At 43.7% G+C, this 20,465-nt stretch overlaps 1 long non-coding RNA gene across 1 annotated transcript in view; it reads right to left on the reverse strand.

Annotated features, from left to right (window-relative positions):
• Window positions 1–1,504: 1,504 nt before the first annotated feature.
• LOC141154504 (uncharacterized) overlaps window positions 1,505–20,465 on the reverse strand; it is a 121,904-nt gene continuing 102,943 nt past the window's right edge. Inside the window, exon 3 of the long non-coding RNA XR_012247444.1 lies at window positions 1,505–1,856. This is a non-coding gene — a long non-coding RNA (uncharacterized lncRNA). The remainder of the gene's footprint in view (window positions 1,857–20,465) is intronic.

Raw genomic sequence — 20,465 nt, forward strand, 5'->3', positions numbered from 1 at the left:
TTTGGTCTGATGAGTCCAAATTTGAGATCTTTGGTTCCAACCACCGTGTCTTTGTGCGACGCAGAAAAGGTGAACGGATGGACTCTACATGCCGGGTTCCCACCGTGAAGCATGGAGGAGGAGGTGTGATGGTGTGGGGGTGCTTTGCTGGTGATACTGTTGGGGATTTATTCAAAATTGAAGGCATACTGAACCAGCATGGCTACCACAGCATCTTGCAGCGGCATGCTATTCCATCCGGTTTGCGTTTAGTTGGACCATCATTTATTTTTCAACAGGACAATGACCCCAAACACACCTCCAGGCTGTGTAAGGGCTATTTGACCAAGGAGAAGAGTGATGGGTTGCTACGCCAGATGACCTGGCCTCCACAGTCACCAGACCTGAACACAATAGAGATGGTTTGGGGTGAGCTGGACCGCAGAGTGAAGGCAAAAGAGCCAACAAGTGCTAAGCATCTCTGGGAACTCCTTCAAGATTGTTGGAAGTGCATTTCCATTGACTACCTCTTGAACTCATCAAGAGAATGCCAAGAGTGTGCAAAGTAGTCATCAAAGCAAAAGGTGGCTACTTTGAAGAACCTAGAATATAAGACATATTTTCAGTTGTTTCACACTTTTTTGTTAAGTATATAATTCCACATGTGTTAATTCATAGTTTTGATGCCTTCAGTATCAATGTATAATCTCGAAAGTCATGAAAATACAGAAAAATCTTTAAATGAGAAGGTGTGTCCAAACTTTTGGTCTGTACTATATATATATATATATATATATATATATATATATAATTTTTTTTTACCTGAAATACAAAGGAAATGTGTCATCTTTAACTTTAGACCTTGTAGAGATCATTTCATCTTCAACTTGCTTCACTGTTCACAATAACAGTTATTTTGACCAGGGGTGCCTAAACTTTTACATGCCACGTATACTAGTACCATACTAAGTATCTATATAACAGTGTAAAACAGGTATTACATAATGCTGACAGCCAGTATCTGCATAACAGTGCCATAAAGAGACCACAAAATAGTGCCAAACACTAAACATAAGACAGTACCAAACAGTGCCCATATTATATTGCTAAAAAGTGTCTACATAATAGTGTGGTACAGTGGCATGACACCACACAGTACCACATAAAACTGACATATAGTACCCACAAATTAGAACCATGCAGTGCACATAAAATTAAGGCTCATAGTACCTACATAACAATGTAGGCTTCTATACATTGTCTGCTTAACAGTGCCATACATAACCTACATACGTACTACTGCCATACAGGGCCTATTTAACATGACCATAGAGTGAACACATGACAGAACCATATAGTACCTACATCATGGTCAAAAGTGTTGGCACCCTTGAAATTGTTCTAGAAAATGAAGTATTTCTCCCAGGAAACTATTGCAATTACACATGTTTTCTTATACACATGTTTATTTCCTTTGTGTGTATTGGAACAACACAAAAAAAACATAAAAAATGCAAATTGGACATCATTTCACACAAAACCCCCAAAATGGGCCAGACAAAATTGTTGGCACCCTCGACTTAGTATTTGGTTGCACAGCCTTTTTAATAAATAACTGCAATCAGTCGCTTCCTATATCCATCAGCAGCTTCTTACACCTCTCAGCTGGAATTTTGGGCTCTTCTTTTGCAAACTGCTCCAGGTCTCTCATATATGAAGGCGTCTTCTCCCAACAGCAATTGTAAGATCTCTCCACAGGTGATCAATGGGATTTAGATCCGGACTCATTCCTGCCACTTCAGAACTCTCCAGAGCTTTGTTTCCATCCATTTTTTGAAATATGTTTGGGGTCATTGTCCTGCTTGAAGACCCATGACCTAGGATGCAAATCCAGCTTAATACTGACACATAGTGACCACACAATATTAACATACACCTAAGCTTCCATATCATATAAAAGTACCATACAGAGAACATATTAGAGTACCATGAAGTACCCCCACAATACTGTAATATAGAGCCACCCTAATAGTACCATATAGGGCCCAGACAACTGTGCCATAGCTTCCTTAAACACATAGTAGCACACAGTGACTGCATGATTCTGCATGGAGTGCCCAGATAATAGTACCATACACTGCCCAAATAATATTGACATATAGTACCTGCATAATAGTACCATGCAGTGCCCATAAAATACTGGTTGATAGTATCTACATAACAGTGTTATGGAATAATAATGCTCCTATGCAATGTTTGCTTGACCGAGCCATGCCATATACAACCTACATACAGGTGGTGACCATATAACACTGCCAAACAGGGTCTATTTAACAAAGCCATACTATAAAAACAAGAGTGCAATACAATACCCTCATAATACTGACATATACTGGCTACATAATAGTACCAAACACTGAACATATAACAGTACCATACCATATAAAGCTACCATACAGTGCATATACAAAGCCGTATAGTGACCACATAAATTACCACAGAGCACCCACATAATACTGCCATACACTGCCTACCTAATATTACCATACACTACACATATATCAGTACTATGACATATGCTAGTGCCAGTTGTCTAATACTTCTCACAACTGAAGGATTGCAGCAATATATCCAGGACTGACCAGAGTCTGTTGTGTAGCTATAGAAGCCCAGACTTCTGATGACTAATAGCTGAGGTAGAGGCGCCCTCTGGTGGTGGATAGTATGTAACATGCGCGGCACAAAATTAATCTGATGGCGCTAGATGGCACTTCACAGTGACAAATCACATTAAAACATCTTACAACGATTTACCTTCATTTTCTGTCCCCATGTAGATTAGACAGAAAAGCGAGATGATATAACAGTGACAGCAAAAGAACCCCCATAACAGCCACAGTGACGGCACTCAAAGACAAAGACACGCAGAGTACCTATAATAGTCACAACTTCACTGTCTCCATAACAAAGCCATGGCAGTCCTATAATACAGGCACACCACTGACCACCAGGACCTGGGAGTTAAAGATTGTACACACCACTGACCACCAGGAGCTATAGATCGTACACACCACTGACCACCAGGAGCTATAGATCGTACACACCACTGACCACCAGGAACTATAGATCATACACACCACTGACCACCAGGAGCTATAGATCGTACACACCACTGACCACCAGGACCTAGGAACTATAGATCGTACACACCACTGACCACCAGGAGCTATAGATCGTACACACCACTGACCACCAGGAGCTATAGATCGTACACACCACTGACCACCAGGAACTATAGATCATACACACCACTGACCACCAGGAGCTATAGATCGTACACACCACTGACCACCAGGACCTAGGAACTATAGATCGTACACACCACTGACCACCAGGAGCTATAGATCTTACACACCACTGACCACCAGAAGATATAGATCGTACACACCACTGACCACCAGAAGATATAGATCGTACACACCACTGACCACCAGAAGATATAGATCGTACACACCACTGACCACCAGAAGATATAGATCGTACACATCACTGACCACCAGGAGCTATAGATCGTACACATCACTGACCACCAGGAGCTATAGATCGTACACATCACTAACCACCAGAAGATATACATTGTACACACCACTGACCACCAGAAGATATAGATCGTACATACCACTGACCACCAGAAGATATAGATCGTACACACCACTGACCACCAGAATATATAGATCGTACACACCACTGACCACCAGAAGATATAGATCGTACACACCACTGACCACCAGAAGATATAGATCGTACACACCACTGACCACCAGAAGATATAGATCGTACACACCACTGACCACCAGAAGATATAGATCGTACACACCACTGACCACCAGAAGATATAGATCGTACACACCACTGACCACCAGAAGATATAGATCGTACACACCACTGACCACCAGAAGATATAGATCGTACACACCACTGACCACCAGAAGATATAGATCGTACACACCACTGACCACCAGAAGATATAGATCGTACACATCACTGACCACCAGGAGCTATAGATCGTACACATCACTAACCACCAGAAGATATACATTGTACACACCACTGACCACCAGAAGATATAGATCGTACACACCACTGACCACCAGAAGATATAGATCGTACACACCACTGACCACCAGAAGATATAGATCGTACACACCACTGACCACCAGAAGATATAGATCGTACACATCACTGACCACCAGGAGCTATAGATCGTACACATCACTGACCACCAGGAGCTATAGATCGTACACATCACTAACCACCAGAAGATATACATTGTACACACCACTGACCACCAGAAGATATAGATCGTACACACCACTGACCACCAGAAGATATAGATCGTACACACCACTGACCACCAGAAGATATAGATCGTACACACCACTGACCACCAGAAGATATAGATCGTACACATCACTGACCACCAGGAGCTATAGATCGTACACATCACTGACCACCAGGAGCTATAGATCGTACACATCACTGAGCACCAGGAACTATAGATCGTACACACCACTGACCACCAGAAGATATAGATTGTACACACCACTGACCATCAGGAGCTATAGATCGTACACACCACTGACCACCAGGAGCTATAGATTGTACACACCACTGACCACCAGGAACTATAGATCATACACACCACTGACCACCAGGAGCTATAGATCATACACACCACTTACCACCAGGAGCTATAGATTGTACACACCACTGACCACCAGAAGATATAGATCATACACATCACTGAGCACCAGGAACTATAGATCGTACACACCACTGACCACCAGAAGATATAGATTGTACACACCACTGACCATCAGGAGCTATAGATCGTACACACCACTGACCACCAGGAGCTATAGATCGTACACACCACTGACCACCAGGAGCTATAGATCGTACACACCACTGACCACCAGGAGCTATAGATCGTACACACCACTGACCACCAGGAACTATAGATCGTACACACCACTGACCACCAGGACCTAGGAACTATAGATCGTACACACCACTGACCACCAGGAGCTATAGATTGTATATACTACTGACCACCAGGAACTATAGATTGTACACACCACTGACCACCAGGAACTATAGATCATACACACCACTGACCACCAGGAGCTATAGATCTTGCACACCACTGACCACCAGGAGCTATAGATTGTACACACCACTGACCACCAGAAGATATAGATCGTACACACCACTGACCACCAGGAGCTATAGATTGTATATACTACTGACCACCAGGAACTATAGATTGTACACACCACTGACCACCAGGAACGATAGATCATACACACCACTGACCACCAGGAACTATAGATCATACACACCACTGACCACCAGGAGCTATAGATCGTACACACCACTGACCATCAGGAACTATAGATCATACACACCACTGACCACCAGAAGCTATAGATCGTACACACCACTGACCACCAGGAACTATAGATTGTACACACCACTGACCACCAGGAACTATAGATCATACACACCACTGACCACCAGGAGCTATAGATTGTACACACCACTGACCACCAGGAACTATAGATTGTACACACCACTGACCACCAGGAGCTATAGATCATACACACCACTGATCACCAGAAGCTATAGATTGTATATACTACTGACCACCAGGAACTATAGATCATACACACCACTGACCACCAGGAGCTATAGATTGTATATACTACTGACCACCAGGAACTATAGATCATACACACCACTGACCACCAGGAGCTATAGATCGTACACACCACTGACCACCAGGAGCTATAGATCGTACACACCACTGACCACCAGGAACTATAGATTGCATATACTACTGACCACCAGGAACTATAGATCATACACACCACTGACCACCAGGAACTATAGATCATACACACCACTGACCACCAGGAGATATAGATTGTATATACTACTGACCACCAGGAACTATAGATCATACACACCACTGACCACCAGGAACTATAGATCATACACACCACTGACCACCAGGAGCTATAGATTGTATATACTACCGACCACCAGGAACTATAGATCATACACACCACTGACCACCAGGAACTATAGGTCATACACACTTCTGACCACCAGGAGCTATAGATTGCATATACTACTGGCCACCAGGAACTATAGATCATACACACCACTGACCACCAGGAACTATAGATCATACACACCACTGACCACCAGGAGCTATAGATTGTATATACTACTGACCACCAGTAACTATAGATCATACACACCACTGACCACCAGGAACTATAGATCATACACACCACTGACCACCAGGTGCTATAGATTGTATATACTACTGACCACCAGGAACTATAGATCATACACACCACTGACCACCAAGAACTATAGATTGTACACACCACTAACCACCAGAAACTATAGATTGTAGACACCACTGACCACCCAAAGATATAGATCGTACACACCACTGACCACCAGAAGATATAGATCGTGCACACCACTGATCACCAGGAGCTATAGATCTTACACACCACTGACCACCAGAAGATTTAGATCGTACACACCACTTACCACCAGGAGCTATAGATCGTACACATCACTGACCACCAGAAGATATAGATCTTACACACCACTAACCACCAGAAGATATAGATCGTACACACCACTGACCACCCGAAGATATAGATCGTACACACCACTGACCACCAGAAGATATAGATCGTACACACCACTGACCACCAGGAGCTATAGGTCGTACACATCACTGACCACAAGAAGATATACATCGTACACGCCACTGACCATCAGAAGATATAGACTGTACACACCACTGACCATCAGAAGATATAGATCGTACACACCACTGACCATCAGAAGCTATAGATCGTACACACCACTGACCACCAGAAGATATAGATCATACTCACCACTGACCACCAGAAGATATAGATCGTACACACCACTGACCACCAGAAGATATAGATCGTACACACCACTGACCATCAGAAGATATAGATCGTACACACCACTGACCATCAGGAGCTATAGATCGTACACACCACTGACCACCAGAAGATATAGCTCGTACATACCCCTGACCACCAGAAGATATAGATCGTACACACCACTGACCACCAGAAGATATACATTGTACACACCACTGACCATCAGAAGATATAGATCGTACACACCACTGACCATCAGGAGCTATAGCTCATACATACCCCTGACCACCAGAAGATATAGATCGTACATACCACTGACCACCAGAAGATATAGATCGTACATACCACTGACCATCAGAAGTTATAGATTGTACACACCACTGACCACCAGAAGATATAGATCGTACATACCACTGACCACCAGGAACTATAGATCTTACACACCACTGACCACCAAGAACTATAGATCTTACCCATCACTGACCACCAGAAGATATAGATCGTACACACCTCTGACCACCAGAAGATATAGCTCGTACACACTACTGACCACCAGAAGATATAGATCGTACACACCACTGACCATCAGAAGATATAGATCGTACACACCACTGACCATCAGAAGATATAGATCGTACACACCACTAACCAACAGGAACTATAGATTGTACACACCACTGACCACCAGGAGCTATAGATTGTACACACCACTGACCACCAGAAGATATAGATCGTACATACCACTGACCACCAGGAACGATAGATCTTACACACCATTGACCACCAGAAGATATAGATCGTGCATACCACTGACCACCAGGAACTATAGATCTTACACACCACTGACCTCCAAGAACTATAGATCTTACACATCACTGACCACCAGAAGATATAGATCGTACACACCACTGACCACCAGAAGATATAGATCGTACACACCACTGACCACCAGAATATAGAGATCGTACACACCACTGACCACCAGGAGCTATAGATCTTACACACCACTAACCACCAGAAGATATAGATCGCACACACCACTGACCACCCGAAGATATAGATCGTACACACCACTGACAACCAGAAGATATAGATCGTACATACCACTGACCACCAGGAACTATAGATCTTACACACCACTGACCACCAAGAACTATAGATCTTACCCATCACTGACCACCAGAAGATATAGATCGTACACACCTCTGACCACCAGAAGATATAGATCTTACACACCACTGACCACCAGAAGATATAGATCGTACACACCACTGACCATCAGAAGATATAGATCATACACACCACTGACCATCAGAAGATATAGATCGTACACACCACTGACCACCAGGAGCTATAGATCGTACACATCACTGACCACCAGAAGATATACATCGCACACGCCACTGACCATCAGAAGATATAGATTGTACACACCACTGACCATCAGGAACAAAAGATCGTACACACCACTGACCACCAGGAGCTATAGATTGTATGTACTACTGACCACCAGGAACTATAGATCATACACACCACTGACCACCAGGAACTATAGATCATACACACCACTGACCACCAGGAGCTATAGATTGTATATACTACTGACCACCAGTAACTATAGATCATACACACCACTGACCACCAGGAACTATAGATCATACACACCACTGACCACCAGGAGCTATAGATTGTATATACTACTGACCACCAGGAACTATAGATCATACACACCACTGACCACCAGGAACTATAGATCATACATACCACTGACCACCAGGAGCTATAGATTGTATATACTACTGACCACCAGGAACTATAGATCATACACACCACTGACCACCAGGAACTATAGATTGTACACACCACTAACCACCAGGAACTATAGATTGTAGACACCACTGACCACCCAAAGATATAGATCGTACACGCCACTGACCACCAGAAGATATAGATCGTGCACACCACTGACCACCAGGAGCTATAGATCTTACACACCACTGACCACCAGAAGATATAGATCGTACACACCACTTACCACCAGGAGCTATAGATCGTACACATCACTGACCACCAGAAGATATAGATCTTACACACCACTAACCACCAGAAGATATAGATCGTACACACCACTGAACACCCGAAGATATAGATCGTACACACCACTGACCACCAGAAGATATAGATCGTACACACCACTGACAACCAGGAGCTATAGATCGTACACATCACTGACCACAAGAAGATATACATCGTACACGCCACTGACCATCAGAAGATATAGATTGTACACACCACTGACCATCAGAAGATATAGATCGTACACACCACTGACCATCAGAAGCTATAGATCGTACACACCACTGACCACCGGAAGATATAGATCATACTCATCACTGACCACCAGAAGATATAGATCGTACACACCACTGACCACCAGAAGATATAGATCGTACACACCACTGACCATCAGAAGATATAGATCGTACACACCACTGACCATCAGGAGCTATAGATCGTACACACCACTGACCACCAGAAGATATAGCTCGTACATACCCCTGACCACCAGAAGATATAGATCGTACACACCACTGACCATCAGACGATATAGATCATACACACCACTGACCATCAGAAGATATAGATCGTACACACTACTGACCATCAGGAGCTATAGCTCGTACATACCCCTGACCACCAGAAGATATAGATCGTACATACCACTGACCACCAGAAGATATAGATCGTACATACCACTGACCATCAGAAGTTATAGATTGTACACACCACTGACCACCAGAAGATATAGATCGTACATACCACTGACCACCAGGAACTATAGATCTTACACACCACTGACCACCAAGAACTATAGATCTTACACATCACTGACCACCAGAAGATATAGATCGTACACACCTCTGACCACCAGAAGATATAGATCGTACACTCCACTGACCACCAGAAGATATAGATCGTACACACCACTGACCATCAGAAGATATAGATCGTACACACCACTGACCATCAGAAGATATAGATCGTACACACCACTGACCACCAGGAACTATAGATTGTACACACCACTGACCACCAGGAGCTATAGATTGTACACACCACTGACCACCAGAAGATATAGATCGTACATACCACTGACCACCAGGAACGATAGATCTTACACACCATTGACCACCAGAAGATATAGATCGTACATACCACTGACCACCAGGAACTATAGATCTTACACACCACTGACCACCAAGAACTATAGATCCTACACATCACTGACCACCAGAAGATATAGATCGTACACACCACTGACCACCAGAAGATATAGATCGTACACACCACTGACCACCAGAAGATATAGATCGTACACACCACTGACCACCAGGAGCTATAGATCTTACACACCACTAACCAGACAGAAGATATAGATCGCACACACCACTGACCACCCAAAGATATAGATCGTACACACCACTGACCACCAGAAGATATAGATCGTACACACCACTGACCACCAGGAGCTATAGATCGTACACATCACTGACCACCAGAAGATATACATCGTACACGCCACTGACCATCAGAAGATATAGATTGTACACACCACTGACCATCAGGAACAAAAGATCGTACACACCACTGACCACCAGGAACTATAGATTGTACACACCACTGACCACCAGGAGTTATAGATTGTATATACTACTGACCACCAGGAACTATAGATCATACACACCACTGACCACCTGGAGCTATAGATCGTACACACCACTGACCACCAGGAACTATAGATCTTGTACACCACTGACCACCAGGAGCTATAGATTGTATATACTACTGACCACCAGGAAGTATAGATCATACACACCACTGACCACCAGGAGCTATAGATCGTACATAATACTGACCACCAGGAACTATAGATCGTGCACACCACTGACCACCAGGAGCTATAGATCGTACACATCACTGACCACCAGGAGCTATAGATTGTATATACTACTGACCACCAGGAACTATAGATCATACACACCAATGACCACCAGGAGCTATAGATTGTATATACTACCGACCACCAGGAACTATAGATCATACACACCACTGACCACCAGGAACTATAGATCATACACACCACTGACCACCAGGAGCTATAGATTGTATATACTACTGACCACCAGGAACTATAGATCATACACACCACTGACCACCAGGAACTATAGATCATACACACCACTGACCACAAGGAACTATAGATTGTACACACCACTGACCACCAGGAGCTATAGATCGTACACACCACTGACCACCAGGAGCTATAGATCTTACACACCACTGACCACGAGGAGCTATAGATTGTATATACTACTGACCACCAGGAACTATAGATCATACACACCACTGACCACCAGGAACTATAGATCATACACACCACTGACCACCAGGAGCTATAGATTGTATATACTACTGACCACCAGGAACTATAGATCATACACACCACTGACCACCAGGAACTATAGATCATACACACCACTGACCACCAGGAACTATAGATTGTACACACCACTGACCACCAGGAACTATAGATTGTACACACGACTGACTACCTGAAGATATAGATCGTACACACCACTGACCACCAGAAGATATAGATCGTGCACACCACTGACCACCAGGAGCTATAGATCGTACACACCACTGACCACCAGGAGCTATAGATCGTACACACCACTGACCACCTGGAGCTATAGATCGTACACACCACTGACCACCAGGAGCTATAGATCTTACACACCACTAACCACCAGAAGATATAGATCGTACACACCACTGACCACCCGAAGATATAGATCGTACACACCACTGACCACCAGAAGATATAGATCGTACACACCACTGACCATCAGGAGCTATAGATCGTACACATCACTGACCACCAGAAGATATACATCGTACATGCCACTGACCATCAGAAGATATACATTGTACACACCACTGACCATCAGGAACTATAGATCGTACACACCACTAACCATCAGAAGATATATATCGTACACACCACTGACCATCAGAAGCTATAGATCGTACACACCACTGACCACCAGAAGATATAGATCATACTCACCACTGACCACCAGAAGATATAGATCGTACACACCACTGACCACCAGAAGATATAGATCGTACACACCACTGACCATCAGAAGATATAGAACGTACACACCACTGACCACCAGAAGATATAGATCGTACACACCACTGACCACCAGAAGATATAGATCGTACACACCACTAACCATCAGAAGATATAGATCGTACACACCACTGACCATCAGAAGCTATAGATCGTACACACCACTGACCACCAGAAGATATAGATCATACTCACCACTGACCACCAGAAGATATAGATCGTACACACCACTGACCACCAGAAGATATAAATCATACACACCACAGACCATCAGAAGATATAGATCGTACACACCACTGACCATCAGGAGCTATAGATCGTACACACCACTGACCACCAGAAGATATAGATCATACTCACCCCTGACCACCAGAAGATATAGATCGTACATACCACTGACCACCAGAAGATATAGATCGTACACACCACTGACCATCAGAAGATATACATTGTACACACCACTGACCATCAGACAATATAGATCATACACACCACTGACCATCAGAAGATATAGATCGTACACACCACTGACCAACAGAAGATGTACATCGTACATGTCACTGACCACCAGAAGATATAGATCATACTCACCCCTGACCACCAGAAGATATAGATCGTACATACCACTGACCACCAGAAGATATAGATCGTACATACCACTGACCATCAGGAGCTATAGATTGTACACACCACTGACCACCAGAAGATATAGATCGTACATACCACTGACCACCAGGAACTATTGATCTTACACACCACTGACCACTAGGAACTATAGATCTTACACATCACTGACCACCAGAAAATATACATCGTACATGCCACTGACCATCAGAAGATATAGATTGTACACACCACTAACCATCAGGAACTATAGATCGTACACACCACTAACCATCAGAAGATATAGATCGTACACACCACTGACCACCAGAAGATATAGATCATACTCACCACTGACCACCAGAAGATATAGATCATACACACCACTGACCACAAGAAGATATAGATCGTACACACCACTGACCACCAGAAGATATAGATTGTACACACCACTGACTATCAGACGATATAGATCATACTCACCCCTGACCACCAGAAGATATAGATCGTACATACCACTGACCATCAGGAGCTATAGATTGTACACACCACTGATCACCAGAAGATATAGATCGTACATACCACTGACCATCAGGAACTATAGATCTTACACACCACTGACCACCAGGAACTATAGATCTTACACACCACTGACCACCAGAAGATATAAATCGTACACACCATTGACCACCAGAAGATATAGATCGTACACACCACTGACGACTAGAAGATATAGATCGTACATACCACTGACCACCAGAATGTATAGATCATACACACCTCTGACCACCAGGAGCTATAGATTGTACACATCACTAACCACTAGGAGCTATAGATCGTAAAACCACTGACCACCATCTATAGATTGTACATACTTCTAACCACCAGAAGATATAGAATGCACATACTACTGACCACCAGAAGCTATAGATTGTACATACCACTGACCAGCAGGAGATATAGATTGTACACAAACTGACCTGCAGGATATATAGATCATACACACCACTGACCACCAGGAACTATAGGTCATACACACTTCTGACCACCAGGAGCTATAGATTGCATATACTACTGACCACCAGGAACTATAGATCATACACACCACTGACCACCAGGAACTATAGATCATACACACCACTGACCACCAGGAGCTATAGATTGTATATACTACTGACCACCAGTAACTATAGATCATACACACCACTGACCACCAGGAACTATAGATTGTACACACCACTAACCACCAGAAACTATAGATTGTAGACACCACTGACCACCCAAAGATATAGATCGTACACGCCACTGACCACCAGAAGATATAGATCGTGCACACCACTGACCAGCAGGAGCTATAGATCTTACACATCACTGACCACCAGAAGATATAGATCGTACACACCACTTACCACCAGGAGCTATAGATCGTACACATCACTGACCACCAGAAGATATAGATCTTACACACCACTAACCACCAGAAGATATAGATCGTACACACCACTGACCACCCGAAGATATAGATCGTACACACCACTGACCACCAGAAGATATAGATCGTACACACCACTGACCACCAGGAGCTATAGGTCGTACACATCACTGACCACAAGAAGATATACATCGTACACGCCACTGACCATCAGAAGATATAGATTGTACACACCACTGACCATCAGAAGATATAGATCGTACACACCACTGACCATCAGAAGCTATAGATCGTACACACCACTGACCACCAGAAGATATAGATCATACTCACCACTGACCACCAGAAGATATAGATCGTACACACCACTGACCACCAGAAGATATAGATCGTACACACCACTGACCATCAGAAGATATAGATCGTACACACCACTGACCATCAGGAGCTATAGATCGTACACACCACTGACCACCAGAAGATATAGCTCGTACATACCCCTGACCACCAGAAGATATAGATCGTACACACCACTGACCACCAGAAGATATACATTGTACACACCACTGACCATCAGAAGATATAGATCGTACACACCACTGACCATCAGGAGCTATAGCTCGTACATACCCCTGACCACTAGAAGATATAGATCGTATATACCACTGACCACCAGAAGATATAGATCGTACATACCACTGACCATCAGAAGTTATAGATTGTACACACCACTGACCACCAGAAGATATAGATCGTACATACCACTGACCACCAGGAACTATAGATCTTACACACCACTGACCACCAAGAACTATAGATCTTACCCATCACTGACCACCAGAAGATATAGATCGTACACACCTCTGTCCACCAGAAGATATAGATCGTACACACCACTGACCACCAGAAGATATAGATCGTACACACCACTGACCATCAGAAGATATAGATCGTACACACCACTGACCATCAGAAGATATAGATCGTACACACCACTGACCACCAGGAACTATAGATTGTACACACCACTGACCACCAGGAGCTATAGATTGTACACACCACTGACCACCAGAAGATATAGATCGTACATACCACTGACCACCAGGAACGATAGATCTTACACACCATTGACCACCAGAAGATATAGATCGTACATACCACTGACCACCAGGAACTATAGATCTTACACACCACTGACCTCCAAGAACTATAGATCTTACACATCACTGACCACCAGAAGATATAGATCGTACACACCACTGACCACCAGAAGATATAGATCGTACACACCACTGACCACCAGAAGATATAGATCGTACACACCACTGACCACCAGGAGCTATAGATCTTACACACCACTAACCACCAGAAGATATAGATCGCACACACCACTGACCACCCGAAGATATAGATCGTACACACCACTGACCACCAGAAGATATAGATCGTACACACCACTGACCACCAGGAGCTATAGATCGTACACATCACTGACCACCAGAAGATATACATCGTACACGCCACTGACCATCAGAAGATATAGATTGTACACACCACTGACCATCAGAAGATATAGATTGTACACACCACTGACCATCAGGAACAAAAGATCGTACACACCACTGACCACCAGGAGCTATAGATTGTATATACTACTGACCACCAGGAACTATAGATCATACACACCACTGACCACCAGGAACTATAGATCATACACACCACTGACCACCAGGAACTATAGATTGTATATACTACTGACCACCAGTAACTATAGATCATACACACCACTGACCACCAGGAACTATAGATCATACACACCACTGACCACCAGGAGCTATAGATTGTATATACTACTGACCACCAGGAACTATAGATCATACACACCACTGACCACCAGGAACTATAGATCATACATACCACTGACCACCAGGAGCTATAGATTGTATATACTACTGACCACCAGGAACTATAGATCATACACACCACTGACCACCAGGAACTATAGATTGTACACACCACTAACCACCAGGAACTATAGATTGTAGACACCACTGACCACCCAAAGATATAGATCGTACACGCCACTGACCACCAGAAGATATAGATCGTGCACACCACTGACCACCAGGAGCTATAGATCTTACACAACACTGACCAACAGAAGATATAGATCGTACACACCACTTACCACCAGGAGCTATAGATCGTACACACCACTGACCATCAGGAGCTATAGATCGTACACATCACTGACCACCAGAAGATATACATCGTACATGCCAGTGACCATCAGAAGATATAGATTGTACACACCACTGACCATCAGAAGATATACATTGTACACACCACTGACCATCAGACAATATAGATCATACACACCACTGACCATCAGAAGATATAGATCGTACACACCACTGACCAACAGAAGATGTACATCGTACATGCCACTGACCACCAGAAGATATAGATCATACTCACCCCTGACCACCAGAAGATATAGATCGTACATACCACTGACCACCAGAAGATATAGATCGTACATACCACTGACCATCAGGAGCTATAGGTTGTACACACCACTGACCACCAGAAGATATAGATCGTACATACCACTGACCACCAGGAACTATTGATCTTACACACCACTGACCACTAGGAACTATAGATCTTACACATCACTGACCACCAGAAAATATACATCGTACATGCCACTGACCATCAGAAGATATAGATTGTACACACCACTGACCATCAGAAGATATACATTGTACACACCACTGACCATCAGACAATATAGATCATACACACCACTGACCATCAGAAGATATAGATCGTACACACCACTGACCAACAGAAGATGTACATCGTACATGCCACTGACCACCAGAAGATATAGATCATACTCACCCCTGACCACCAGAAGATATAGATCGTACATACCACTGACCACCAGAAGATATAGATCGTACATACCACTGACCATCAGGAGCTATAGATTGTACACACCACTGACCACCAGAAGATATAGATCGTACATACCACTGACCACCAGGAACTATTGATCTTACACACCACTGACCACTAGGAACTATAGATCTTACACATCACTGACCACCAGAAAATATACATCGTACATGCCACTGACCATCAGAAGATATAGATTGTACACACCACTAACCATCAGGAACTATAGATCGTACACACCACTAACCATCAGAAGATATAGATCGTACACACCACTGACCACCAGAAGATATAGATCATACTCACCACTGACCACCAGAAGATATAGATCATACACACCACTGACCACAAGAAGATATAGATCGTACACACCACTGACCACCAGAAGATATAGATTGTACACACCACTGACTATCAGACGATATAGATCATACTCACCCCTGACCACCAGAAGATATAGATCGTACATACCACTGACCATCAGGAGCTATAGATTGTACACACCACTGATCACCAGAAGATATAGATCGTACATACCACTGACCATCAGGAACTATAGATCTTACACACCACTGACCACCAGGAACTATAGATCTTACACACCACTGACCACCAGAAGATATAGATCGTACACACCATTGACCACCAGAAGATATAGATCGTACACACCACTGACGACTAGAAGATATAGATCGTACATACCACTGACCACCAGAATGTATAGATCATACACACCTCTGACCACCAGGAGCTATAGATTGTACACATCACTAACCACTAGGAGCTATAGATCGTAAAACCACTGACCACCATCTATAGATTGTACATACTTCTAACCACCAGAAGATATAGAATGCACATACTACTGACCACCAGGAGATATAGATTGTACACAAACTGACCTGCAGGATATATAGATCATACACACCACTGACCACCAGGAACTATAGGTCATACACACTACTGACCACCAGGAACTATAGATCATACACACCACTGACCACCAGGAACTATAGATCATACACACCACTGACCACCAGGAGCTATAGATTGTATATACTACTGACCACCAGTAACTATAGATCATACACACCACTGACCACCAGGAACTATAGATTGTACACACCACTAACCACCAGAAACTATAGATTGTAGACACCACTGACCACCCAAAGATATAGATCGTACACGCCACTGACCACCAGAAGATATAGATCGTGCACACCACTGACCACCAGGAGCTATAGATCTTACACATCACTGACCACCAGAAGATATAGATCGTACACACCACTTACCACCAGGAGCTATAGATCGTACACATCACTGACCACCAGAAGATATAGATCTTACACACCACTAACCACCAGAAGATATAGATCGTACACACCACTGACCACCCGAAGATATAGATCGTACACACCACTGACCACCAGAAGATATAGATCGTACACACCACTGACCACCAGGAGCTATAGGTCGTACACATCACTGACCACAAGAAGATATACATCGTACACACCACTGACCATCAGAAGCTATAGATCGTACACACCACTGACCACCAGAAGATATAGATCATACTCACCACTGACCACCAGAAGATATAGATCGTACACACCACTGACCACCAGAAGATATAGATCGTACACACCACTGACCATCAGAAGATATAGATCGTACACACCACTGACCATCAGGAGCTATAGATCGTACACACCACTGACCACCAGAAGATATAGCTCGTACATACCCCTGACCACCAGAAGATATAGATCGTACACACCACTGACCACCAGAAGATATACATTGTACACACCACTGACCATCAGAAGATATAGATCGTACACACCACTGACCATCAGGAGCTATAGCTCGTACATACCCCTGACCACCAGAAGATATAGATCGTATATACCACTGACCACCAGAAGATATAGATCGTACATACCACTGACCATCAGAAGTTATAGATTGTACACACCACTGACCACCAGAAGATATAGATCGTACATACCACTGACCACCAGGAACTATAGATCTTACACACCACTGACCACCAAGAACTATAGATCTTACCCATCACTGACCACCAGAAGATATAGATCGTACACACCTCTGTCCACCAGAAGATATAGATCGTACACACCACTGACCACCAGAAGATATAGATCGTACACACCACTGACCATCAGAAGATATAGATCGTACACACCACTGACCATCAGAAGATATAGATCGTACACACCACTGACCACCAGGAACTATAGATTGTACACACCACTGACCACCAGGAGCTATAGATTGTACACACCACTGACCACCAGAAGATATAGATCGTACACACCACTGACCATCAGAAGATATAGAACGTACACACCACTGACCACCAGAAGATATAGATCGTACACACCACTGACCACCAGAAGATATAGATCGTACACACCACTAACCATCAGAAGATATAGATCGTACACACCACTGACCATCAGAAGCTATAGATCGTACACACCACTGACCACCAGAAGATATAGATCATACTCACCACTGACCACCAGAAGATATAGATCGTACACACCACTGACCACCAGAAGATATAAATCATACACACCACAGACCATCAGAAGATATAGATCGTACACACCACTGACCATCAGGAGCTATAGATCGTACACACCACTGACCACCAGAAGATATAGATCATACTCACCCCTGACCACCAGAAGATATAGATCGTACATACCACTGACCACCAGAAGATATAGATCGTACACACCACTGACCATCAGAAGATATACATTGTACACACCACTGACCATCAGACAATATAGATCATACACACCACTGACCATCAGAAGATATAGATCGTACACACCACTGACCAACAGAAGATGTACATCGTACATGCCACTGACCACCAGAAGATATAGATCATACTCACCCCTGACCACCAGAAGATATAGATCGTACATACCACTGACCACCAGAAGATATAGATCGTACATACCACTGACCATCAGGAGCTATAGATTGTACACACCACTGACCACCAGAAGATATAGATCGTACATACCACTGACCACCAGGAACTATTGATCTTACACACCACTGACCACTAGGAACTATAGATCTTACACATCACTGACCACCAGAAAATATACATCGTACATGCCACTGACCATCAGAAGATATAGATTGTACACACCACTAACCATCAGGAACTATAGATCGTACACACCACTAACCATCAGAAGATATAGATCGTACACACCACTGACCACCA

This window comes from Phyllobates terribilis, unplaced genomic scaffold, assembly GCF_046119375.1.
Source record: "Phyllobates terribilis strain yellow unplaced genomic scaffold, ASM4611937v1 Scaffold_7__3_contigs__length_470593459, whole genome shotgun sequence".
In the NCBI taxonomy this organism is placed as follows: Eukaryota; Metazoa; Chordata; class Amphibia; order Anura; family Dendrobatidae; genus Phyllobates; species Phyllobates terribilis.